Source organism: Dermochelys coriacea, chromosome 5 (assembly GCF_009764565.3).
Source record: "Dermochelys coriacea isolate rDerCor1 chromosome 5, rDerCor1.pri.v4, whole genome shotgun sequence".
Taxonomy (NCBI): domain Eukaryota; kingdom Metazoa; phylum Chordata; order Testudines; family Dermochelyidae; genus Dermochelys; species Dermochelys coriacea.
The window spans coordinates 129054433-129080634 of NC_050072.1; the positions used below are offsets into that span (position 1 = coordinate 129054433).

The 26202-nt window shown below is 46.1% G+C and overlaps 1 long non-coding RNA gene across 1 annotated transcript; it reads right to left on the reverse strand.

Annotated features, from left to right (window-relative positions):
• Positions 1-6942: 6942 nt before the first annotated feature.
• LOC122460269 lies at positions 6943-19854 on the reverse strand. Its single transcript, XR_006281479.1, has 3 exons — positions 19672-19854; positions 8778-8781; positions 6943-6954 (listed from the first exon to the last, which is right to left on the reverse strand). It is a non-coding gene; the product is annotated as an uncharacterized LOC122460269 (long non-coding RNA).
• Positions 19855-26202: the final 6348 nt, after the last annotated feature.

A 26202-nucleotide genomic window follows, 5' to 3' on the forward strand; every position in this document is an offset into this window, starting at 1 on the left:
GCTGTCCCATGGTGCTCGGCCCAGCTTCCCACTCTGGCCATTATGGCCTGTAGCCTGCTTGCTAAACAGGATTGATTACTGCCACTTCATAATAGGATTATTAGAACTATTTTGTCTCAGGGTTGCACCAGAGGCTGTGGACAAGATCGGGGCCCCATTGAGCTAGGTGTAGCGAGAGAGAGTTCCTGCCCTGGGCTCTTAGAACCTAGACTGGGGGGTCTCAAACTCCGTTTACCTTAGGGCCAGTTCCAATCCTCCGATCCTCTGGAGGGCCAGTCATGTCACTGAAGATGGCTCATGCCATCTCCCAGCCCGTTTCCTACCCTTTTCCCTCACTCCCTTGGTCTCATGCTGCCCTGGCTGACTCTCACCAGCAACTAGTGGTGATATTTCTGCCCGTCTCCACCAGCCAATGGGAGCTGCAGGGGGTGGCACCTGCAGCAGACGGGTGGCAGCATAGCTGCATGCATCTCTCCTCTGGGGCAACAGCAGGGATAGGGAACTGCTAGCAGGGAGCTGAGCTGCCCAAGGTGAATGACACGTTGCGGAGTGCAATCCCTGGGAGGGTCCCAGGAGCAGCAGGATGGATCAACACTAGGGGGAGGGGCACATGACTCTCTCCTGCCTGCTCCTGCCCTCGGCTGGCCACCATGAGGCCCAGATGAAATAACTTTTTTAAAGTTTCTATGGGCCGCAGTGGGGAGGTTCTCGGGCTGCAGATGGCCTGCAGGCCAGGACTTTGAGACCCCTGACCTAGACAGACAAGAGAGACCAAGGGTGGGAGAGGGGAAGGGTTACTATACCCTTCCTCAGCTGGGGACCTGAGGGCACAGAGACCCCAAAAGCCACATAAGGAATTTGTGGTGGAGCTGGGAACTGAACCCTGTTTGGTCCCTTAATCACAAGGTCAAGCTTCTTCTCAAAGGTGGAACTGTTGGTCTAATTTTCATTTACACCCAGGCCCCTTACACCACTCCAGCAGTGTAAAGGAGCCTTCCAATGGGCTTAAATTACATTTACACTTCAAGACCCTTTCACTTTGCCAGAGCAGTGTAAAGAGGGCTTGGGGTCAGTAACAGACCCTCAGTGTGTTCTGGACTGAGCATTTGTTTTCTTGACTATTCATAAGGCATAGGCAAATTTGGGCCAGTTGTATTTGGACCAGAATACAACACCCAGCTTTATGCATCATTTAAGATACTTTGACCTTCAGGGGCAGGATCTAGGGACCTCTATATATGCTCTACATTTTTATAGAATTGCCTGCCTCTGTTTCATCTTATAAATAATGCTTTATTTTCTAGGGAAATTGGAAGTTATATAGCAGTGATCTCTGGTAGATAACAAGCATTGAGGAAGTCCCAGGAGAAATCTGGAACATCCTGTTAATGTATTTCTAAACTCTTTTTTTTTTATATGGGAGAGTGAAGAAAAATTAATTACAGCAAACTATAAAACTCTGTCTTAACTTTTCTGGAGCACTCTTCCTTAAGAAGGCTCCCAAAGCACTCTTAGAGATGCAGAGAGCTATAAGATGCAGAAACTTCATTAATGTAGCAGAGCAAACGTAACAAAGTCAGGAAATGAAAAGACTAAAGGGCCAGATTCTCAGCTGGTGCAAATGAACAGAGCTCCCCGGAAGTCGTCATCAGCTCACTTCCACCAGCTGAGAATCTAGAGCAAGGATTCTACAGCAGCAACAATTTGGTTATTGGGTCCATCCTCGGGCCTTCTCTACACCACAATACATCGACCTACATTACATGACTTCAGTTACATGAATAATGTAACTGAGGTTGATATAGCTTAGGTCAACTTACCGCGGTGTCTACATTGTGCTGTGTTGATGGGAGATGCTCTCTTGCCGACTTACCTTGCTCTTCTCGGGGAGCTGGAGTACCGGAGTCGACGGGAGATTGCTCTACCATTGACTTGGTGGGTCTTCACCAGATCCGCTAAATCAACACCGCTGCATCAATCTCAGCAGTGCCGATCTACCAGTAAGTGTAGACATGGCCTTAGTATTTTCTCTTCCTTTCCCCAACCCTTTGGCTAGGTCTACTGCACAGTAGATTGCTGTTCACGTTTTTTAAAGATATAGTGTCACGTCCACCATCTTGGCTGGCACATTTGGGATTGAAGCACAGACTTTCAGTGCTAAAAGCATGAGCTGTGACAGCTGGCGCTAAGAAGCCACATCTCAGGGCCCCATTGTGTTAGAGGCTGCACACATACATAGTGAAACAATTCCAGAGGGTATGATCTAGTGGAAAAGTTAGGGGACTCTAGAGAGGTAATCCACATTTTGAAGAGTGGGGTGTGCAGCATTCCAGGCATTTTCCCCCCAGGAGGTCTGGAATGCCAGCTGCATAATTATCTCCAGGGCACAGTCATGCAACCCTTACTCACCCAGGTGTACTCTTGAGCACTGTCATCCCAATTAAATTTCCAGGGCTGAATTTGTTCCGTAGTCTCCTGAGCCTCTTCTGTCATTCTCACGAGGTCAGAAGTGCTCACTGTTACAGTTCTAAAACCATTTCAAAGCAGGTGCTAGTGCCAGAACAATCAAAGGGACATTGTGCTCAAAATGAATCAGAAGAGATGGACTCAGGCAAGAGACTGTCTGCATTTGACTCGGGCTCTTAGGACTTGCCCAAGTGTATTGGTTTTGCAGAACAGTCGGCACTTACAGACTAGCAGTTACCTTCACAACAGCTTGGAGATTGGGTGGGGGCCGTCATGCAAAAGGGCATTATTACTCACATGGTTTAACAACAATGGGCAGAGGCCATGTCTTGTGGCTGGGGAGAGGGTACAAGGAGTCTTCTCTAGTCCATCACCCCATGTGTCTCCACACAGCCACACCCTCAAAGGGTGCAAGGAATGCTCCATTCCAGCATAGCTGTTGCTGGTTCTAGCCAATGTAAAAGTGCAGGGTGAGGACCAGACTATGAACCTTCTCCATCCTCTCGCCAGCCAGCAGAGTTGAGCCAGTGTAGAGGGAGTCTGTATTCCATAATTTTCACACCTCTTTTTCAAATTCCACAAACCCATGTGGCCCTCCTTGCTGTCCACCATCTCTGACAGAAGCATGGAGCCTGCACAATTCTGCAGTATTGTCATGAGTGTTGCAATCACAGAGTGCATGATCATGGAGTATTTGAAGAGCTGAAAGAAGAACCAAATGGGTGGAGAACATGCCTGTTCCTTGGAGGACAGATTGCTGTGGGGCACAGCAAGAACAAATGCAAAGTTGTTGGTGGCATTCACAGAGCAACTGCAAATGGTGGAACGCTACTTCTGGGCCCAAGAAACAAGCATTGATTGGTGGGATCACACTGTAACACAGGCTTGGGATGAGCTGGGGCTGCACAACTTTTGGATGTGCAAGACCACATTCCTGAATCTGCACACTGAGCTCACCCCAGCACTCCTGCACAAGGACACCAGAATGAGAGCTGCACTGACAGTGGAGAAGCAAGTGGCGATCGCACTGTGGACTCCAGACTGCTACCAGTCTATTGGGAATCAATTTGGAGCTGGGAAATCCACCATTGGGGCTATTGTGATAAGTGTTCAAGGCCATTAATCACCTCCTGCTATGCAGGACCATCACTCTCGGCAATCTGCAGGACATAGTAGATGGATCTGCAGCGATGGGGTTCCCAAACTGCAGTGGAACGATGGACAGCATGCATATCCCTATTTTGACACCAGACCGCCTAGCCACTGAGTACATCAACAGAGAGGGCTACTGGTGGAACACTGGAGATGTGTCACCAACATCAATGCAGGCTGATCAGGGAAGGCGCATGACATGAGCATCTTAAGAACACAGGACTGTTCAGAAAGCTGCAGGCAGGGACTGCCTTTCCCAACCAGTGGATTACCACTGGGAATGTTGAAATAGTGAGCCTGGGCAACTCAGTCATAGAAGATTAGGGTTGGAAGAGACCTTAGTAAGTCATCTAGTCCAGCCCGTGCTCGAAGCAGGACCTGCCCGAACTAAATCATCCCAGCCAGGGCTTTGTCAAGCTGGGCCTTAAAAACCTCTAAGGATGGAGATTCCACCCTGCCCCTAGGTAACCCATTCCAGTGCTTCACCACCCTCCTAGTGAAATAGTGTTTCCTAATATCCAACCTAGACCTCCCCCACTGCAACTTGAGACAATGTCTAGTGAAGAGCCCTGCCAAAGGGGAAGAGCAAGTAGGGAAAACTCAGGGGAGTCCCCCCCCCTTGATCTCAGCCATGTTGTTCTTATTGTATCCACACCATTTCACCCACACCTAATTTCCTTTCCCCCTCCTGCTCTGCCACTGTCTCTCCATCTCTGAGCTCCCCCTCATTTCCTCTCTTCACCCACCTTTTCTGTGTCCATTTCCCTTCCAAATCTATCCTATACCCCTCCCTCATATCTCAAGGGGGTCTCAATGTGCTACCTCCCCTTCTCACTCTCTTCTGTTCCCTCATCTCTCCCCATTGCTGCCCTTCTCCTGGCAGGCCATTAGTTCAGTTTTAAGATGCACATCCTGTTTTCCTATGGTTTGTTCCCTGTCCAGTACTGAGACAAAACCGGCTGTGGTTTTGTCTGATAACAAGCATGGAGGACTACCATTTTGAAGAGCGTGCTGCTCCACCCCCACCAGTGCAATGCGTGCAAGGTCACGCCGGCAGGGGCAGGGCAGAGCGCTCTTCAAAATGGCATCCTCCATGCAGCATGGGTGTGTAAGGTCATGCCAGCAGAAGTGGAGAGGTACGCTCTTCAAAATGGCAGTCTTCTGTGCCAGAGACTGCGCCGTCCCCAGAAGTACCAGAATGTCCGGTATTCTGGAGATGTGGCAGTAGCCACCCCACATCTTCCCTCACAAATGAAAGAGCTCTTAGGACAAAAGCCATCTCTGGCATAATGCCATTAAAATCAGGGGGTTATGCCAGGGATGAACTTGCCCCTGTACAGTTAATCTGTGCCCTGGCACAATTCTGATGGCCCAATAGAGTGTTAGTCATAGAAAAAGGAACAGCCGACCGTTAATGTGAGCAACCAGCACATGACAGGAAGATGGGTAAGGATGTGTTGCAATGACTCTGCATGCTGCAGACTGTTAAGAGCTGATTGGAAAGAGCTGCACAGAGGAAGCCAATCACAGTGCTCACCCCAAGTTTTTAGTCCTATCAAAGCCAGGAACAATGCTACACATTCTTGCGTGTCATCTTAGAGTTGAAGGCCAGAAGGGACCACCAGACCCTCTGACTTCCCATGTATCACAGGTCACCCTCACCAGCCAGCCACCTCCACACCAAGGCACCAACCCAAAGTTGTACATGCCCAGAGGAGACTAAACCATTGTGTGCCACAGGCAGAGAACAAGAGGGACTGAGGCACACACAGCCTCTGAGATGGCAGAGAATTGATTAGGTGAGACATACCCAGGTGATCCTAGCATATGATCCATGTGACAGAGGAAGATGAAAACCATCAAAAGTTGCTGCCAATCTGACCTGGGGTGGAAATTCCTTTTCCCACACATGTGGTGACCAGTTAGACCCTGAGCATGTGAGCAAGAACCAGCCAGCCAAGCACCTGAGAGAGAGACTCCACTCAGTGCCTCCTCACAGCCCTGGCCCTCCCTGTCCAGTATCCCATCTCCAGCTGTGGCCATCTCTGATCCTTCAGAAAAAGGAGACAAAAAAAATCTACTGACAACCATTTACTCTATGTAGCTATAAACTACTATCATAACGCAGACTTCAGAGACTATTAGGTACATCATATGTGCACACACACCTATACATGCCCCTGGGCAACCAAGGCTAGAAACTTGATCCTTCATCTTCAAAAATGGGAGCCTCTACCACTTGAGCCAAAGAAAATCTCTCAATTGGCAGCACTAGTAAAAGGGCCCCATCTTCTCCTTGTGCATGAATGACTAGTGGGCAATGTAACCCACAACACAGAGCTAGTATGTTGTAGCATGCTGAGGTATAGGCCCTGATCAAATGTAGAAATTCTGACTATTACCACAACCTTCCGAGCATCTAAATGTGGGGAAGGTGGACAACACATACTTGAACTCTTTTCTTCTTGGGGAGACTCAGTGAGAGCAAGGCAGGGTCGTAAATGAATACGAACACCAATATAGCTAAGAAAAATCCCTTCTTATATGTTGTTCATCTAGAAAGTTATCGGGCCCCCATCACAGTAAAATCTGAGCACCTCACGTTTGTTAATGTATTGACCTTCACAGCACCCATAAAGCAGGGCACCTATCCCCATTGTATAGAGGGGGGACATAGAGAAAGTGACTTGCTCAAGGTCACATGGGGCAGAGAAGGGATTGAACCTAGGTCTCCCAAGTTAGCACCCTGGGCCATCCTTCCTCTCAGCTCCCCTCTTCTCTTCTTGGTATCTGTCTAGATGTAGCTCCTTATAGAAAGTTAACGGCAGGATCCTTCAGTTGTCCCATTACTGGTCATATGGTTCACGTTTTCTCTAAAACAGGGGTGGGCCAGTTAGGGGAGGCTGTGCCCCCACAAACAGCCAGGCATGGCCTGGCCCCCACCCCATCCAACCCCCCCTGCTTTTCACTCCCTGACGGCCCCCCCAGGACTCCTGCCCCATCCAACACCCCCTGTCCCCTGATTGCCCCTGACTGCCCCCTGCTGCCCCATCTAACTCCCCCCCTTCTTGACTGTCCCCCCCCCCCGAATCCCTGCCTCCATTCAACCCCCCTGTTTCCTGCCCCCTGACCACCCTGCCCTCTATGCAACTCCCCTGCCCCCTTATCGCACTGCCTGGAGCACCGGTGGCTGGTGCCGCTACAGCCGCGTCACCCTGCTGGAGCCAGTCACACACCGTGCAGCACAGAGCCCCGAGTCAGGCCGGGCTCTGCAGCTGCACTGCCCCAGGAGCTCACAGCCCTCTCACCCAGAGCAGGCCAGATGTGGCCTGTGGGCTGTAGTTTGCCCACCTCTGCTCTAAAATGATGCCTAAGGCCATGATCTTCAGACTCAAATGGACTCTCCATAGCCTAATCCCTCTTTGCTGGCTTTCCCCACTGCACTTGCTCAGCGATTGCCTGCCCAACTTGTAAGTGTGTCGCTATTCCCTAACCAAGCCATGGACAACAGTGAGGTTTTTCTTCTACTTTCTTCTGTGTGATCACCTGCAGTAAAGCAGTTCTTATGCACGGCCTGGAGCACAGGGGCCTGCTCAACACTCACGTAGCAAAGCCGCTGTTGCTGTCCTGCACATAATTCCTCTAGTCATTTTCCTCCACCACTCTCTTGGCCCTTATGCTAGTCTTCAGGGAGTGCATGACAGGGTGCTGGGACATACTGTTCTACCTCCACCACAGGATACAGAAATGAGATAAAGACAGCATGACAATACCAAGGCAGGGATGTGTGCTAACAAAACCCATTCTTAGTCCACATCAGTAACAATGGAGCATCTGTTTTCACTTCACTGCACGCGAGGGGCTAGCATAGCTCCGTACAAAACAAAGGGAGGGAACAGAACAAACAAAAAACAAATGTCATCTTACTGTTTCAAAAGAATGAGACTGACTAACGAAGCAGCAGGTGGGTGCCTTGTTTCTAGAGTACTGAACATGATTACTTCCCTTGAGTGATGTTTTTCAATTAGCGTTAAGTCCATGAATCTCCCAACCAGTTTCCTATAGGAATGAGATACACGGTATTTGGGCAAAGTTTACTGGTCACAACTCAACAGCGCTATCTTCAAAATGAAGAATTTCACATACGGTATGATGCGCTGAAAGGACTGATCACTGGGCTATTTATTGGGGGGGAAGTTCACCCTGTGCAGAGGGCCAGCACAAGACCAAAGTGTGAGCTAGTTGAAAATCTGAATTTCCATCCCGCAAGAAATTCTGATATTTCAACTTTTTGTTTTTGTTCTGATTCAGGAGATATCCAAATTTTCCTTGAAATAGAAATTGCTGAAAAAACTCATTTAGAAGTGTCAAAATATTTAGTTTTGTTTCAATCAGACATTGAACTGTGTCCACCTGAGCAGCCAGTGTTTCATAGAAGTAGTACTCTTGATTGTCCCATACACTTATTCTCCAAAATGGTCTGGGATACCCTAGCTAGACTACATCTCACATGAGGCACCATGGCAGTTCAGACAGAGGTGAGACTGCAGTGCACCATGGGAAATGTAGTCCAGTCAAAGAGCTCCTCCCACAGAAGAGAATGGGTACATGAGATAGCTGCAAGGCATCACTTGAGCAGACACAGATGACCAAAAATTAATTTTAATTTGGCTCAACAAAATGTTTTCATTCAAATCGATCCAAAACATTTTGCTTTGATTTACCCATCAGAAAACTGAAAAATTTCTGCAAAATTGAAATTGAATAGATTTTGCTGAAACTGCAATTTCCATCAAAAAAGCATTTTGATGGAAAATTCCGACCCCACATTAATCTATGTACTACTTATGTTCTCAAACCACAATGGAACGCAAGAGAAACACTGGCTTTGTGGCTGGCCCTTTGAAATTCACATTTCTGCATTCTCTCACAAATAGGTGTCCTAAAGGTATAGATGATCTGAAGGAAAAGTGTGAGCCAAACATCAGTTTTTGTTCCAAACATCCCCGAATACTGGGGACTTCGGAGCTGGGCTTGAATGTTGCTTCTTCCCTAGCTTTGTTGCTTGGAAATTCACGCTGTAGAATTAGACTTTTAAAGAGGCATGTGAGAAGATCAGATTAGAGTTTAATGACTTGATTGATCATGTTTTAAGGCACCCACCTTTTAACAGTGTTTAATTTTTCAAGCTGCAACTACATCTGCTAACACAATAATGTGATTATTTTTTGTAACCCAGGCTAATGCAGGGTGGGGGTCTTTGTCCCTCTCCGGTGGCAGCTAGATTATGCACACAGGTTTATGAGCTCAGTGGTGCCTCTCAGCTAATTTACTCAGTTCTTTAGCAAAAACAGTAGACACTCAAGCTGGCAGAAAAATGTCAGTTTCATGGGAAATTTCAATTTTTTTTCCGTTTTTTAAAAAAAAAAAAAAAGCATGTGTGTGTCTGGAGGGGAGCTACTATATAACCATGAAAACTTTATGGGAAACTTTTTGTTTTGGTCAAAAAAAAAGAAAGTTTTGATGGAAAAAAAAAATAGCAACTGATTCCAGTAGATGCCAAGGGTGAAATTGTGGTCCCATTGAAGCTAATGATTTTACTAGAGCCAGGATTTCACCTTTGTGCTTTTCACTCCGAAAGGTCCTGGGTTCAATTTCTGCCGGTGACTCAAACCATGGCACCATTCTACATTATATCACGCCCTGCATTCTTACTGTGAGAGGGTATGTCCAGGCTGCTACAGCTTCTTCCAACATTTTCTTTTTTGAAACGCGTACATAGGTAAATCTGAGCCACATGCAGAGTCTTTGAGTCACTCTTGGTTAATTTCCAACCCTCTGCATTATAATGCTCTTCTCTCCAGACTTCACATGCTTGAGCTTTTTCACTAAAAGTTTTTCAACAACAATAGATTATGTGCTACTGTGTGTGACAAAAATGCTGAATTTCCACTACAATTTGAACCACTGTTTGCATTAACCTTTCCCAAACTATGTTATTACTTTCAAAGGAATTCTGAATAGAACGTTCGGCAATGATATCTAGGCTGTTCGGATGCATTTTAAGTACAAACAAAATGAGCTTTTAGTTCTTGTCCCATATTTAGTCAATAAAAAGACCAGCTCTCCTCCCCCCACACGTGCCAGTCAGGCATGCTTTACTAATTCCCCTTAAAAGGACACTTTTCTCTTAGAAGCAGATTTGCCAGGCAGTATAATAGGAGTTAATCTTTGTAGAGTCAGTAGCACTTGCTGCACGGAAAGATAATGTTTTCTTTTTTAAAGGGGTTTGCTGCCATTTGTCACAATATGACAAATGCTGCTTAGTGTTTGTTAGAGGCTTTTTTTTTTTAATTTCTCCTTTTTTCAGGCCCTCATAAGAATCACACTGATAACGCCAACAACACAGCAGCAATACAAGGAGGGGATTTGGGGGGGATTCTTTTGCTCTGGCAACTGTGTAACCATGGAAGTAATATTTGGAGAGATTTAGCTGCCAAGTAGGACAATCCCTTTCAAACTGAGTTATTTGAACAATAATCAAGACGAGAGGCATGCTGAAGTCTCTACCACTGAAACAGAGCCTCCAGCTCATTTTGAGCTCTCCAGTATATAAGCAAGCACTCTGCTGATCCTTATTAGTTATCAGCTGTTTTTGTCAGGGTCCAAATTTCATGGTTGAGGTGTAGTCAAGGTCCAGACTGCAGAGAAAATAATAAAAAAAAATAAATAAATAAAAACACCCCAACAATGATAATAATAAATAATGTCAGCGTCCATTCAAAAGCATCTGGCAGTTCAGATTTGGCCCATGGTCTGTCTATTGACTACCCCTAGTTAGAGCAATGGATTTGCCTTTTGTTGTTCTGTTTAAAAATCATGGGCTGGAGAAAACACTTTCTAAAAGTGTGACAATACTTTCCTATCATTTACTGAGGGCTGGATGGGTATTGTGACATCTGCCACAAGTAAGGGATAGCGTACCACACCATTGTGCTGCCCAAAGAGCCAAGCAGGGACTCAGTCAAACTTCGGTCCCATTTGCTCTCGGAGCTGGCAGATGTGTTGGAGGGGAGGAGCTAAACAAAGTCTCCACCCACTCCTATCCACCCAACGGTGTGGGAGACCGAGGTACAGGATCATGGAAGCTGCTCTCTCCTCTATGTTGTGAGCAGCTGTGTGAATAGTCCATGCAGGGGACTAAAAGGATCCTTCCACCACCTCACCCGTGTGCATGGCAGAGTAGCTAGCATTGCAATCTGACCCTTATCTATTTAGATTTACAGAGATGCTTAGAAAGGCCATATGCCCATTCCCTGTATATGACACTCTCCCTGCTCCCCCATTTCTTGTGATGGCAAGCATGCTTCCGACTACAATATATGTCAAGATTTCTTGTTTAATTTCCTCAGTAACCAGGAACGGCAGAAGGAAAATGGGAGCTCACGAAAGCTTATGCTCTAATAAATTAGTTAGTCTCTAAGGTGCCACAAGTACTCCTTTTTCTTTTTGTGTTACCTCTGTTTCCCCACTAAGCCTGAGAATGGAAAATCATATACCAAACACATTCACTAATCCGACATGTGGAACAACCCAGCCATATCTGGGCCCTTATTTGCTTTTCCTTTTTCATGTATGCAGCACTTTTTTCTTGACATGAAGGTTTGGGAAGGAGCTGTGATTTGTGAGACTCATGTGTCCTCATGCTCTACACAACTTTAAGACTGAGGACATCACCCTGGCACAACTGACTTCCAAATAACCATGTTTAATACACAAGACCTAGCTACCTGTACACACCACTGCTCCAGTGTGGTTCTGATGGCTTCTGTAAGAAGTCTTACAGCTCCCATCTCTTGAAAGTTATCTTGCCCATTTCCTATACCCTACTTATAATAACTATGGGTTCTTACATGCAAATGAGCATATTTGCATGAAAATGATCTTATTTGCATATGCATATTTGCCCTGAAAGTGCTCATCTGAACATAAGAATGGCTATACTGGGTCAGACCAATGGTCCACCTGGCCCTGTCTTCTGACAGTGGCCAATGTCAGGTGCTTCAGAGGGAATGAACAGAACAGGGCAATTCTAATTCTTTTTTTTAAACCCAGTTATACTTTTGGTCTTCAAAACATCCCACAGCAATGAGTTCCACACCGACTGTGCATTGGATGTAGTAGTACTTTCTTTTGTTTTGTTTTGTTTTTAAACCTGCTGCCTATTAATTTCATTAGTGACCACTAGTTCTTGTGGTATGTGAAGTGATAACTATCACTTCCTTACTCATTTTCTCCACACCAGTCATGATTTTATAGACCTCTCTCATATCCCCCCTTAGACATATTTTTTCCAAGCTGAACAGTCCCAGTCTTACTAATCTCTCCTTGGCTGGAAGCTGTTCCATGCCCCTAGTCATTTCTGTTGACCTTCTCTGGATCTTTTCCAATTCTAATACATCTTTTTCAAGATGAGGTGATTAGAACTGCACACAATATTCGAGCTGTGGGCATACCATGGATGGATATAGAAGCAATATGATATTTTCTGTTCTGTCCCTTTCCTAATAGTTCCTAACATTCTGTTCCCTTTTTTTGACTGTGGCTGGACATTGAGCGGATGTTGTCAGAGATCTATCCACAATGATTCCAAGATTTCATTCTTGAGTGGTCACAGCTAATTTAGACCCCATCATTTTGTGTGTATAGTTGGGATTATATTTTCCAATGTGCATTACTTTGCACTTAACATTGAAATTTATCTGCCATGTAGTCACCCATATACAGTGTTGTAGCTGTGTCATGTTCAGTCACCCAGTTTAGTGAACTCTCTTTGTAACTCTTTGCAGTCAGCTTCGGATGTAACTATCTTGAGCAATTTTATATTGTCTTCAAATTTTGTCACCTCACTGTTCACCCCATTTTCCACATCATTTATGAATATATTGAATAGCACAGGTCCCAGTACAGATCCTTAAGCCCCCCCTCCGCCCATTTACCTGTCTCCACTGTGAAAACTGAACATTTATTCCTACCCTTTGTTTCCTGTCTTTTAACCAGGAGGATGACCTTTCTTATTATCCCATGACTGCTTACTTTGTTTAAGAGCCTTTGGTGAGTGACCCTGCTAAAGGCTTTCTGAAAGTCCAGTTACACTATATGGACTGGATCACCCTTGTCCACATGCTCAGTGACACCCTCAAGCAATTCTTATAGATTGGTGAGGCATGATTTCCCTTTGCAAAAATCGTATTCTCTCTCCACCAACATATCATGTGTATCTGTGTGTCTGATCATTCTGTTCTTTATTATACTTTCAACCAACTTGCTCAGTACTGACTTACCAGACTGTAATTGCCAGGATCATCTCTGGAGCATTTTTTAAAAATTAGTGTTACATTAGCTACCCTCCAACCATCTGATACAGAGGCTGATTTAAGCAACGGGCTACATACCACAGTTAATGGTTCTGCAGTTTCATATCTGAGCTCCTTTAGAATTGCTTGGGGGAATCTGCTCCTGCTCCTAGTCTCTTATTACTGTTTATCAATTTGTTCCAAAACCTCCTCATATGGACAACGCCATCTGGTACAGGTCCTCAGATTTGTCACCTAAAAAGAATGACTCGAGTGTGGGGCCCGCCCTCACATCCTCTGCAGTGAAGACCGATGCAAATAATTCATTTAGTTTCTCTGCAGTGGCCTTCTCTTCCTTGAGTGCTCTTTTAGCACCTTGATTGTCCAGTTGCCCCACTGATCATTTGGCAGGGTTCCTGCTTCTAATGTAGTTTAAAAAAAAAAAAAAAGTTTGACAGTTTTTGTGTCTTTAGCTAGTAGCTTTTCAAACTCTTTCTGGCTATACTATATTGCTTGGTGGGACTTTGACAAGAAAAAATTGATGTAAAACCCACTTCACTGCTAACAAATCAGATCTCTCTGCCTCCGTCGGGAAGAGATCCAGCGTTTTTAAACCTGGGGTCCAAATACATCAAGTATAATGCTTTTCTAGTATAAAAAGGGACTGAAATATTTTAAACATTTTAGCATTTCCTAGACCTACTTTTTTTCTCCCTAAAATACTCCTCCCCTCCTAATGGTTTCTTCAGGCACTGCTCTTGCTTATATAGGTTAGGCCATCCAATCAGGACACAGAAACCCTATCATGTGACGTAGGTGACAAAGAACACAGTGCAAATATTAACTGCTCAAAGGACTACTTGCTCCAACAGTTGGCAAAAACTGATGTTTGTAAAACCTTCTTCTCCCTGAACAAGAAATGTAACCCCTCTTTCTGCCAGGGGCCAGTGACAGTAACCAGGGACAGGCACAATAAAATCTAAACTCAGCAAACATCTAGCTCGAGGCCCTGCCTAAAACCTTACCTACCCCAAATTTTTAGAAACTTTACATTGAACTCCAAAGATGTTCTCTTCCCCCCCCCCCCCCCCCCGCAACTTACCAGCACTGAGGAGTCCTTGGGGAATCAGAAACTACTCATAACTTGGAAAAAACACACTAACCATATACTTAGATAACTATTAGCAAAATCCAAACAGTGTAACAGGGTCTGGCTGCTCCCACAGTCTCCATTATCGATGGTCCAGAGGTGTTATTCATAGGCCCATCCTCATCCAGCTGAATCCACTCAGGATCCAGAGAGGCTCAGTAGTGGCCAAGAAAGCATTCACCGATGGCGCTTCTCTAGCTGTCAGCTCCCATAAAACCTGCAGGACCTGGTCCAGCTCCATGCAGGGTTCAGCATTGTAGGAGCACAGGGCAGAGGGCTCCTGCTTTTCCCTGCAAAACACTTAGTCAATCAGGAAAAACCCTTCAGATGCCCTGTTTGAACAGGAATCTCCCACCCAGAGCCCACAACCTGTTATGTAAGGGTGATCCACAGGCCACACCTTCCACAAGTTCTCTCCTGTCCTTCATAAATACATTTGCATCCACCACATAATCTAACTCCCCAAAACACAACACAAACTGCCAACAATATACTGCATCCAGTCCTTCACAGAAACGTACTGGGGCAGAATGATCCTTCACGTACATTAAGACTGCCAAAGCTAGTATCTTTTCCTTTTCTCCTGCATGGGGGGACGTGGGGGAGTGGGAAGGAGAAGTAGGGCAGAGAGCATCTTTGTCCACTAATCCTTCAAGCTCTGGGGTTTACAGAAATATTTGCAAAGAACAGGATCTGCTCACAGACAGCGTGTGAATGGGGAAATGGGTTAGATGCAGCTAATTGAACTGAGCAGCTTGATGACCCACTGTGAAGTAGGACAGCTCTGCAGCGTGGCCCTGCAGCCCTGCTATGCAGCATTACAGGATTGTGGTGTTATCTGATGATGCTGTCGTGCAAAGTTGTGCTCCTGTAGCATGGTAGTTCAGTCCCTGCAGATAAAACGAAGCAGAGCAACAAGAGATCCACCCAGCTGGGGTCAGAGCTCGGTTTAAAGTCCACATTTTCATGAAGTGGCCAATAATGTTGCATGCAAAAGTGAAATGCAGCATGTCTCTGATTCTTAGTCATAGATTTTAAGGCCAGAGGGAGCCACCAGATTCTTTAATCTGACTTCTTGTATATCACAGGCCACTAGCACCGCCCAGCCCCCTCCACACCAATACCAACCGCCAGAATCAGCCCTCAGGAAACTAATCTGTGATGTGCCACTGTAGGAGACCAGGAAGTACCGAGGTGCTAGGGTGGCCATTCCCGGAATATAGGATAGTCCAGTACTTCTAGGAACAGCATGGGCCTGCCTCTGTCAACGCTATCCTTCCCCTAGCCCCACAACTTCAGATGCATGTGAGGTCAGGGCACATGAGGGGGGGGTGCCCTTTCCAAGAGCATGCCACTCCGCCCCTGCCAGCTGGCCTTGCATGTGAGGTCATGCCAGCAGGGGCAGAGAAGTGCACTCTTCAAAATGGCATCCTCCATCTGATACCAGACAAAACCACATCTGGGTTTGTCTAAGTACCAGATGGGGGACAAACCCTAGAAAAGCAGGACCATCTGGTTTTATACCAGACAAGTGGTTGGCCTCTGACGTACATCATTTTGACCTGAGTGGCTAGTCAAAGTTCAGGGCCCTGGAGATGTCCCACTAGGAAGGAAACATTGACGGAGTCTGGTTTTTTCTTTGATGTCATCTTGTTTCTTTACAAGAAATGTTCAAAGTCCTGGGTCTCTGAATGCACAAGGAAGCAAGAACAAAAGAAGTGACGTTAATTGAAGGGTGCAGTCGCATCCAATCTCCAAGAAGTTGGTGAGTCACCAGTACCTCTTAGCATAACAATATTATGAGAAGCAAGGGGCAAACCCCAAGAAGTTCATAGGTTCAGATGAGATCAGGTACAAACCCTAAAGCTTTTGAGGCTGCCTCTCCTCCGCTCCCTGATTGCCACTAACCCCCACGTGTCATGCACTGGGACAGAGGGAAAGGAAAAGTTCTTTGCACTCGGTCCCCCTGCCCAGACAATCCAAGGCCAGGGACAGTCTGTCCTGTAACGAGCACTACTTTGGAAAGTCAAACTCTACTGCACAAAGATCAAAGGTTTGAAAGACGTTGAGTTGTTCTAGCAGAGATGCTATTGTTCAGCGCTCGTTCTCTTTATCCAGCAAGCTAAAATCTGCTCATCGATTTCAGTAGGGAAGAAAATTACGAGAGAGGAATGCCCGCTAACACTACAGAGTTCTGGAAATATCAGTCAAAGCACTGGTGTCTTTTATAATAAGCGCCGGCATTTCAATACATTCAGGCATCACTCAATGCTACTACTGAGACGGGCTTGGCAGACTCTAGTTAGCAGAGTACTCACAAAGTGCTGACACCAGTGTGTGTGTGTGGGGGGGGTAGGAAAGGTCACACTGGACAGGGGCTCAATGAGCAGGCTTTTCCCAAGCTTAATCCAGGTCAGCATGAGCTATTCTCTACCTAATAGAGCACAGAGAAAAGAAGCTTTTCCCCTTTGGTTTTGCTGTGCTTTGGACAGGGCTATAGTTTCCTGCTCTGATTTTATAGCACACTGAAGCCAGATGCACGGGCTTTTCCTTCTTTTGCATCTGGTGCTGCCATTTTCCGCCACGAGCTTCATCTGCTTATTTTTGGCTTCTGCAAAGTAGAGCAGATTATTTTAAACCTTCCTTCTTGGACAGTATTCTGTCTATCACAGCTAAAACCATGTTTCTCAGCTCTGACTTCACAGCTCACTAGACCAGAATTAAACCATTGTACAGGCATTTCTGCTACAGCAGCTAAATATAGCCCAGATAGGGAATCCTGGGATGAAGAGGAACCCAACTCCTAAGTAAAATGCAGAAGCTACGTTGCATCCCTTCAAAAACCTGTCACAACAAAACTACAAAATCAGACTGTCGCATTTTTTTTTTGACTCAATATATGTGAAAAGAGGAAGTAGATTCTCATTCGTTCCCCGCTCCCCTCCTGCCCAAGACAGACCAAGGCAGGGCTGGCCCTAGGGAAAATGGCACCTTGGGGAGCCCCCACAACTTAAGCCCCTACCCCAGCTGGGAGCCAGCTCAACGTACCCATCCCCTCTGTCAAGCCGGGACACTGTGCAGGCCATGACGACCCACACAACTTCAATCCCTCCCGCAGCTGGGAGCCAGCCCGATACACCTGCCTCCTCCACCAAGCCCAGATACAAGCCCGGCCAAGGTGCCCCCCTGCCCACAGCATCCTGGGCAGTCACCCAGGTCACCCACCCACAGGGCCGGCTCCAGGCACCAGCTTTCAAAGCAGGTGCCTGGGGCAGCAATGAGAAGGGGACGGCAGTCTGGGTCCCGCAGTGGCAATTTGGCGGCAGCTCCGCCGCTGTTGCGGCGGCAATTCAGCAGCGACTATTTGGGGCGGCAAAATTGGTAGAGCTGCCCCTGCCCATCCATAAGGCTGGCCATGGACCAACACTACATTCTGGTCTTAATTACACCCAGTCTGAAGGAAAACTACCTGGGATTACTCTAGGTTTACAGCAACGTATCTCAAAATGAGAGCTCTGGCCCCTCAGTGCCAGTAAAGCAGCGTAGTAATTTACGTCTACAGCAATTTATGTCACCTCAGAATCTAGGGCACCAACTCTGAAACTACTCGGGCCTGAATCACCACGGTGTTACTCCAGTTTACGCTGGTGCACGCTCTTTGATGTCGAAGGAATTACATAAAGCAAAAGCAATGCAGCGGAGAATTCTGTCCCTGCTCAAGAAAGGCATTGACAATGCTGTTGGACTAAGGCACAGGAGGTGTGGGCTACATTTCAAAAAGAAAACTAAAAAGCTGCTTTATAGGCCACAAAAGATTTCCAGAAACATTTTACAGAGATGCCTGTTGCTAGAAGAGATAGATTGTTACCTGATTAGAGAGATTCATGAGTGTAACAAGGTGGAGCACCTGCAAAGGAGCCATTGAACATATGAAATCCATGGCGTTAATTGTTAGGAGGAATAAATCATCATGTGCTCCTGTTCCCCACAGCAAAACTCCTCTCTGACTTATTCTGGGAGAGCTGTTGGGCCAAATCAAGCAAACACAGGGCAACAGGGGCCTGGTGACTGAATTACAGACCGCTGCAGTGTCCAGTTTGTGGCCCTGAACGCTCCAAACGGCAGCCCTCGAGAGAAAAAATGGGTATTTGGATAAGGCATTGGGCTGTGTATCCTCGCTGCACACTGGGGAAAAAGGAGAAGGGTTTGGAACAGGCCTGTCGCTCCAGGGAAGAGATGGGGGTGTCCCCTCCACACCTACCTCCCCGGAGCAATGCCCGTGGGCGCCAGGAGCCCCCTGCAGCTGGTCAGCAGCTCCCCTCTTCTGGCCACCTGCTGCATTGAACTGAAGGGTGGGGAGCAGTTCTGGCAGCCCCATGGCCTGCTTCCCTGCCGGGCTGTGGGAAATAGGAAAGTGTTGATGCGGGCTCCTTGACCCGTGTGAAATATGCCAGGCCCCACGCTGGACACCACTGAGAGCACCCACTGAAGATGCACCAGTGATGGACAAGTCAAACCGACTCCTCAGCCATGCAAGGTCCTTTTGGAGCATTGTTGGGCTTGATGTGGGAGACATGTTGAGTTCTGTAGGTGGAACAAATGACTGTCGCCAACACCAGGGGCCAAGCCAGGGACCTCCAGAGCTGGAAGCATGACTCTCTGCAGCTCGGGCTACAGAGCCTACCTCTGTAGGTGGGGCTGTGACAGACTCGCATCTTCTGGGAATTGGGGACACACGACAAACACTGACCAGCGGGTTATAGTACTTCCGGGAAAAGAGGGTCTTCGGGTGGCTTTCTAGAGCGAGGGGTGGACTGTTGGAGAAAAGGCACTGCTCCTGGTGAGGAAGGGTACCAGAGTCCATCGCTCAGCCTTGGCAACATCAACCATGGCCTGAATGAGGCTTTTGCTGAATACATAACATTTCCAGCTGAGTTAAATAATCCCAGCCCCCTCCCTTTCCCATCCAAGTCTGATTCAGAGTTTGCCATGGAAGAACAAACAGCGGTGTTGCTGCAGGTGTCCTAGTGCTCCCCCCGACTCCGTCTTCCCCGCTCTTTGCCTCGGATTTGCTATGTCACTGCTCAGCTTCTGACTGGCAGGAGAGGCATATCCCAAAGCGTTAGCATTAGAGCCCTTCACCACAGCACAGAAAGAGGCTTTTCATCTCCTTAACCCATCTTCCAATGCTTATTCACCGTAAAATGCACTGGGAGATGTGTCAAACAACTTGACCGTCATTTGAATTCTGGTTAGCTGGGTCTCTACTGAAACAGGAGTAATACCAGACTCCCAACACAGACTTGAGGTTTTTGGCATTCTCTGGGTGAGAAGTTTACCCAAGGGAACTCTCTCCCTTTTTGTTGGTCTTTTTAGGCTAGCGAGTAAACAACTGCAACTTCTTCAGGCTGCAGAAACAGATCTATAGTGTCCACCATCAAGTGAGACTTCTTTTGGGGGCAGAGACCATTTCTTCATAGACTCACTTCAAATGAGACATAAGTATGTGCTGAAAGTTGAGTATGTGCTAAGTCAGGGGTCTCAAACATGCAGCCCACGGGGTTATTTTCTGCTGCCTGCCAGCTCCCCTTGGCACCCCTGCTCCACCAGCATTTACCTAGAGCGGCTCCGGCCCAGCGCACACCGGGGGCAGGGCAGGCTCGCTCCCTACCTGCCTGCCAAGCCCCCGTGCCACTCCGGGAAGCAGCTGGGACCTGGGCTGGGGGAGCACAGAGGTCTGTGTGTTGCCCTGGCCGCTCCTCCAGGTACCTCCCCTGAAGCGCCCATTGGCCCATTGCCGCTTCCCAGAGCAACGCAGGGGCAGGACAGGCGGGCAGGGAGCCTGCCCTGCCCCTGGTGCGTGCTGGGCTGGACCCGCCCCCCCAAACCCCTCTTGCTGCTGAACCCCCTGCTGCACCCCACACCCCTCCTGCAACCTGAACCCCTGCCCTAAGCCCCCTCTCGCACCCTGCACCCTTGGGGGCAGGGAGGGGGCAGAGTTGGGGTGGGGATTTCAGTGAAGGGGTTGAAATGGGGGCAGGGAAGGGGTGGGAAGAGGCGGGACAGGTGCAGGGCCTCACGGACGGGGTGGAGTGGCGGCAGGGGCAGGGCACTGGGGTCAGTGGTGCAGTCCTCGGGTCAATGTACTAGTCCTCATGGTCATTTGTGTTGGAGACCCCTGTGCTAAGTGTTGTCGTAAATAGGGATGGACTTAAACACATGCTGAAATGCTTTCCTGAAACAGAGCCTAAATTACATGTTGTAACATTTAGGGCCAAATTTTCAAAAACAGCCTCCAGTTTTGTGCATGCAAGTTTTATTAGCTGATTCTTATATGCCTCTCACCACTGCAGCTGGGTGCATTATAGACATTAACTTAAACCCTTTATTATGTTATCTGCCCACAATGGACTCCGGATCAACCATAAATAAACTAAGTCATCCACAGGTAATCAACTAAGACAACATTCACCTGGTTCATGCACACGTTTTCTGTAGGCATATGCAAATTGAGAGTGGTGTGTTAACAAACACATATGCAAAATACCCAGCACTAAGATAGAGGAAAGGCTGAAGACCTTTTGGAAGTGATGCCTATATTGCTGAACTAATAAGAGAAAGAGATGCAATCGGGTAGCCGGTAAAATTATATTTCAATTTGCTGGAGCCTGCTGAAAAGTAATACCATGTTCCATACACAGCATGGTTTCAAATGTACTACAAGGTATTCAAAGTAGTTTTCACATCTCATACACGGGAAACCAACAATGTAATCTACCTTGGAAAAGAAAAATGAAACAGTAACGACACCTTATGTCCAGAAGCTTGTTAAGTGACATCTAGTTACAGTAAAGAAAGGGACCTTTTGTCTGTCTTGTCTATTTAGACTTCAAGCTCCACAGATCAAGAACTTGTTTCTTACTGTGTGTATGTGCAGAATCCAGCACAATAGGGCTCAGATCTCAGTTGGGCTGGTTGGAGTTACTGAATAAAACAAAATAAAGAATAGTACCAACATTCTGTACGTCAATCATTCATTTGCTGTTTTTGTCTATTCACTTGGTTTTCAAGACTATGACAGACTGTGAGAGGGTGGCACCTGGCCTTCCCGGCTCCCTACAGGAGTTCCCGCGATGCTACTACACCCAGCCAAGGAAGCAGCCAATCAGGGCACAACAGACTCAGATAAAAAGAGCTGCAGGGCCCAAGCAGGTCAGCTCCTGGATGGGACCTCAGGGGTGAGGAAGGGTGCTCTGCTCTGGCCAATGGCACTTGAGGGATAGCCAGGGTTTGTTTCTGGCTGCACTGGCACTGCTGGGTTTGCAGGGAGAAAGAGGACCCAAGAACCTTAACCCTGAGATAAGGATGAAGCTGAAAGGAGCCAGGTAGTGACAGCCCGAGGGGAAAAAGCAGCAGCAGCAAACTGAAATTGAGCAATGCTTAGCTGGGTTGGAATCTGGAGTAGTGGGTAGGCCCAGATTCCCCTACTGACCACAGGTAAAGTGGCATAAACCCCAAGAAGAGGACAGACCCTACTTTAGAGCCTAAAGGGTCAAATTTAAAGGACCCAGAGCTGGGGCTGAAGGCCTTAGCGAGGGCAAATAGATGGTTAGTTAGTGGACTCTTTAATACCCTGGAAGGGGTTCATTTGGACTTTGTGACTAGGCTGGAAGGCCAAGCCACAAAAGACCCACCAAGGTCAGCTGGCAGCCTGCAGGAGGCACCGGGGCAAAAACAGGGAATGCAATACCACACCCAGCCACTAGGAGATGATCAAGAAGTGAGTACCGCCCATCACACAGTCTTTTTAAAACCAGGAGAAGTAGCTACTTTGGGGTTAAAACGCTTTGAGACGTGCATTGAAGACAGACTGCCATTGTCAGAGGTCCTGTGAATATTGTGGAGGACCATTTAATATCGGGTTATGGGTTTTCTGTATTTAAATAATTACGGATTGAAATGTAGTCTTGGAATGAGGCTGAAGTGTGAGTTAATGGCTAGGACATAGCATTGGTCTGAGGGACAGAGAGGTAGGTCATAGTCCTAGCTCTGCTGCTGTCTTGCTGAGGAACTTTGGCCAAGTTACTTCACTTCTGTGTCCCCTCCCATCCTTTGTCTGCCTAGTCTATTTAGACTGTAAGCGCTTCAGGGCATAGAGCGTCTCTTACTGTGAGCATGCAGCGTCTTACACAATGGGGGCCTAGCACTGCTTAATATAACAGATAAAGTGAAGCAAGGGCCCTAACATACAAAGACATTGCAGACCTAAGAGGCGAGAACGAAGCACCAGAAAATGCACTCTCACGCGCACCGTGGAGGGAGGGCATTTGAGAAACGTTTTTGTGATCTCAAGTTTTTAAGTGCTATTCCTAGCCTTCCAAATCCCAGTGAACAAAAATAGCACCAGTCTCTGAAAATGTCACAAAATAATTATTTTGATTAAAAGAAAGGTACCTAAGAGTGAAACTAATATTCCTAGAAAATCAAAATCATTCATGTGACATTCAAGTAACCTTTAAAAATCATCCTTTCGAGATAGACATAACCTTTTTACTTAAGCAATAGAAACTAACTCTACATGGGTCCACATTAGAGCTGACTCTTTTTTGATCAATTGAAGAACTGCACAGGGGCAGCAAAAGGTAAGTGAACACAGGGCAGCTTTAGCCACCAAAGGCAACACTAAAGGCAGCTGGCTCAAACCAGCTATTAGCGGAGTTTTCATGCTTTCAAACAGGCAGGCTTGTTTCATTAGAATCTTTTTTAATTTCAAGGTGAGATATGGTGGCCTCTTTGCCACTTTACCTTTGCACTCCCCACCTGGGGGTTCCCCTGGAGTGGGGGTGCCCTATCCAGATGTGCAGGTGTCATAGCTGGCTCTTATTCCATCTCCCAACTCAATGCAACCAGAGCATTCAGTTGACCTGCAGCTAGGAGACAGTCTCTTGGTGGGCTATTATCCGTTGGTGTAATTTAGAGCAGCCCCTGAGTTGCTGTAAAATTAGTATTACCATTGTATTCCATTAGCACCCAGGGATCCAGACTGAGATGGGGGCCTGATTGTGCTAGGTGCTGTATGCACACATAGCAAGGAGCAGTTGTTTCCCACAAAGAGTTTACAATTGAAATAAGCAAGCCAGGCAAAGGGTGGGAGAAAGGGCATATTATTATCCTCATGTTAACCATGACACAACAAAGGCACAGAGAGATTAAGTGACATGCCCAGGGTCACACATGGAATCTGTGGCAGAGCAGAGAATTGACACCAGTTCCACATCCACTGCCCTAACCACAAGGTCTTCCTTCCTCACATTTCAGCCAGTGGTGAACCAGCCTGAGGTTGAAGAAGCTGTAAGCCCCCAGGCCAGAGATTTAACCACAAGATTATCTGCTTGTCTTTTATCATGCTTCAGTTACAGTCACAAGTTACAGCAAATACAGCACAGAGATGAGAAATATGAATATTAGACTTAGGCCAACTTTGCATAAATACACAACAAGCAGCATTGTCCAATGTGACTCTAAATCTTAATTAAATCCCTGAAGTTAGGCACTGAATTAACACCAAGAAAATTTACAGTAGCTAACATTTAGCCAAGAAATGTGGGTTGTGAACTACCCACTAAAATATCTCTCTGTCAATATCTATATTTATAACCCACTAGCTTCCCAAGCTGCTGGTTATCTACATGAAATCCTCTAGCTGGATGTGCTCCGAATTATTTGATTTTTTTTATCAAGGAAAATCTGGCACAGGTAAATGAGAGGGAATGCATTAATACATTGATATCACTGCTTAGGGTGTTTCCATCTTCAGAAGAACCCTAAACAGCCTTCCCCATTCAAACCTGCGCTTACGAAATTGTTTCTCCCGTGATTAGAGTCTGAAACCAACTCTTGGGAATAAGTCTTCAAGTTCCCCTTTAAAATATGGATCAAGAGAAGTTCCCTATATATGTCCTTATCAAGGATTTCGTGTATCTGAATACTGTTTGAGAGCTGCATCTTTTTGCCTCCTTCTTTTCACTCTGATTTGTTCTTGAAAAAGTCTGAAACCTAAATTCTCACAGCACCCGTTGATAAAAATGTCTGATCAGCAGGGATCCTAGAAATCTGTTTGCCACAGAAAAACATGTTTGCGTTTTTACAGAGAATCTGGCAGCGCTCTGGCTGTCCGATTTCATTTTAATCCCTGGAAAACGCAGGTTTTTGTGGGTTTTTTAATCAGAGAATTTTGTTTATCATGGAAAACTAGAGTCCCTGCACGATCAGTGCTTGCCACGTTATGTTGCTGCAGGTTTGAGCTTCTCAAGAGGCCTTGAATATTGCAAAGGCAGCATTTCAGTGAGCTGGAACCTGCACTGGGTGGCAAATTGTTTTCCTGCTACAAACTCTCTAAGGAACTCCCTGTGCGGGATGGAGTTCCCGAAAGAAAAAACTTGTCAGAATTATCTTACTGTATTTTCAGTGCAAAGGGAATCATCAAGCAGAGAGTCAGTGAAAAGCAAAGTGAGGTTGGATGAAAGATGTGTTCATAAAATGATACTCGTGTTTTGCACTAACATAGCAGCCTTCCTCAAAAGTTCTCAAAGCACCTTACAACAATAGCTTTTATTCTCCCCATCTTGCAGATGGACAAACAGAGGCCTCAAAAGGGAAGTGATTAATCAAAGATTGTGTATGGAGTCATTAGAATAAAACCTAGCCCTGGGTTATAATAATCACAGTTGTACACACACTGTGCTTCAGATATGGTAATGACTGCAAACCCAGTTTAAAAAAACCACACCCTTGCATTATGTACACATAGGGCTATATCAATGGGACTTGCACTGAGTGGGAACCAGTTTTCCCATCCTGCAATATTTTTGAGACTTTGAATGTTTTGCCCAATTTGAATCAAAACAAAAAGTCAAAATCTCAAAATATTTGAAAACCAAAAAATATATTTTCTTGTTTTGAAAACATTTAGTCATCAGTCTAATTAGCTAAAATTTCTACATGAAAAGTTGTTTTGAACCTGCAAGCTAGAATTTTTCATTTAAAAAATGTTGAAACAAAACATTTTGAAACTCTTTTCCGTGTCAGGAAATTCATTGAACCCAACCTGGCTTTGTGAGCAGTTTTGGTTTCAACAAATCCACATTTTTGACAAAAACAATCATCAAAACATTCCTAACCTGCTCTAAAAGGGTCTACTTGTAACCCATACAAAATAGGTCAAAATGGAGGTTCTCATCATCAAAAGACCTTCTTACTTAGAAGATGGAAACAAGATGACCCTGAGACCCAGACACACCTCTTCTACTTACTAGTGCTAATAATTCTGTGCCTTTCACCACCGTTATCACCAGGGCCAGCCCTAGACCGAATGGTGCCCAAGGCGAGAAGCGTCTTCGGCACCTCCCCTCCATTTGTTAAATTTTTGAATACCTTATTTTTTATTGCATTTGTAGCCCATTTAACAACTTTAATGCACAGTTTGTATGCATGATTTATTCCTGCCATATAAGATGGTACATTTGCATGTTAGGGTCTGTAAATCTGTATTTATTTATGCCATATATAAGCAAATAAATATTCATTTCCTCTAAGCTTACAGAAACTTTTGAATTTTAAGAATAAATGAAATGTACTACCATCAAGAAATTGAACTGTGCACCACCATTGGGTGGACCACTATTAAATAGTGTTACTGTAGGTGACAGCCTTAGAATGTCAACCCGAGCCCTTTAATTCAAAAAGTCGTTTACAATAATACAGTGAAACAAGGTTCACAATATCGCATCTGGGCTCTCACTTCACTTCATTCTGATATCTCACCGACTGGCGACTTCCGGCTCCGTATATACCCGCGAGGGCCTGGCTGACAACGTTCTAGGTGGTTTGAGGAAAATGTAGTTCTCAGAATGTCTGGAAGGTTCCACGAGATTCTACAGAGGTCCAGAACATTCTAGGTGGTTAGTGAACAATGAATCCACATATGGAATACCTGAAACATGTTACTTCAAACTTTCTATTTTTCCTTTTGTTGCTAACAACAAAAACAGCACTCCAAGCCTAGTGCCTCCCAAGCCC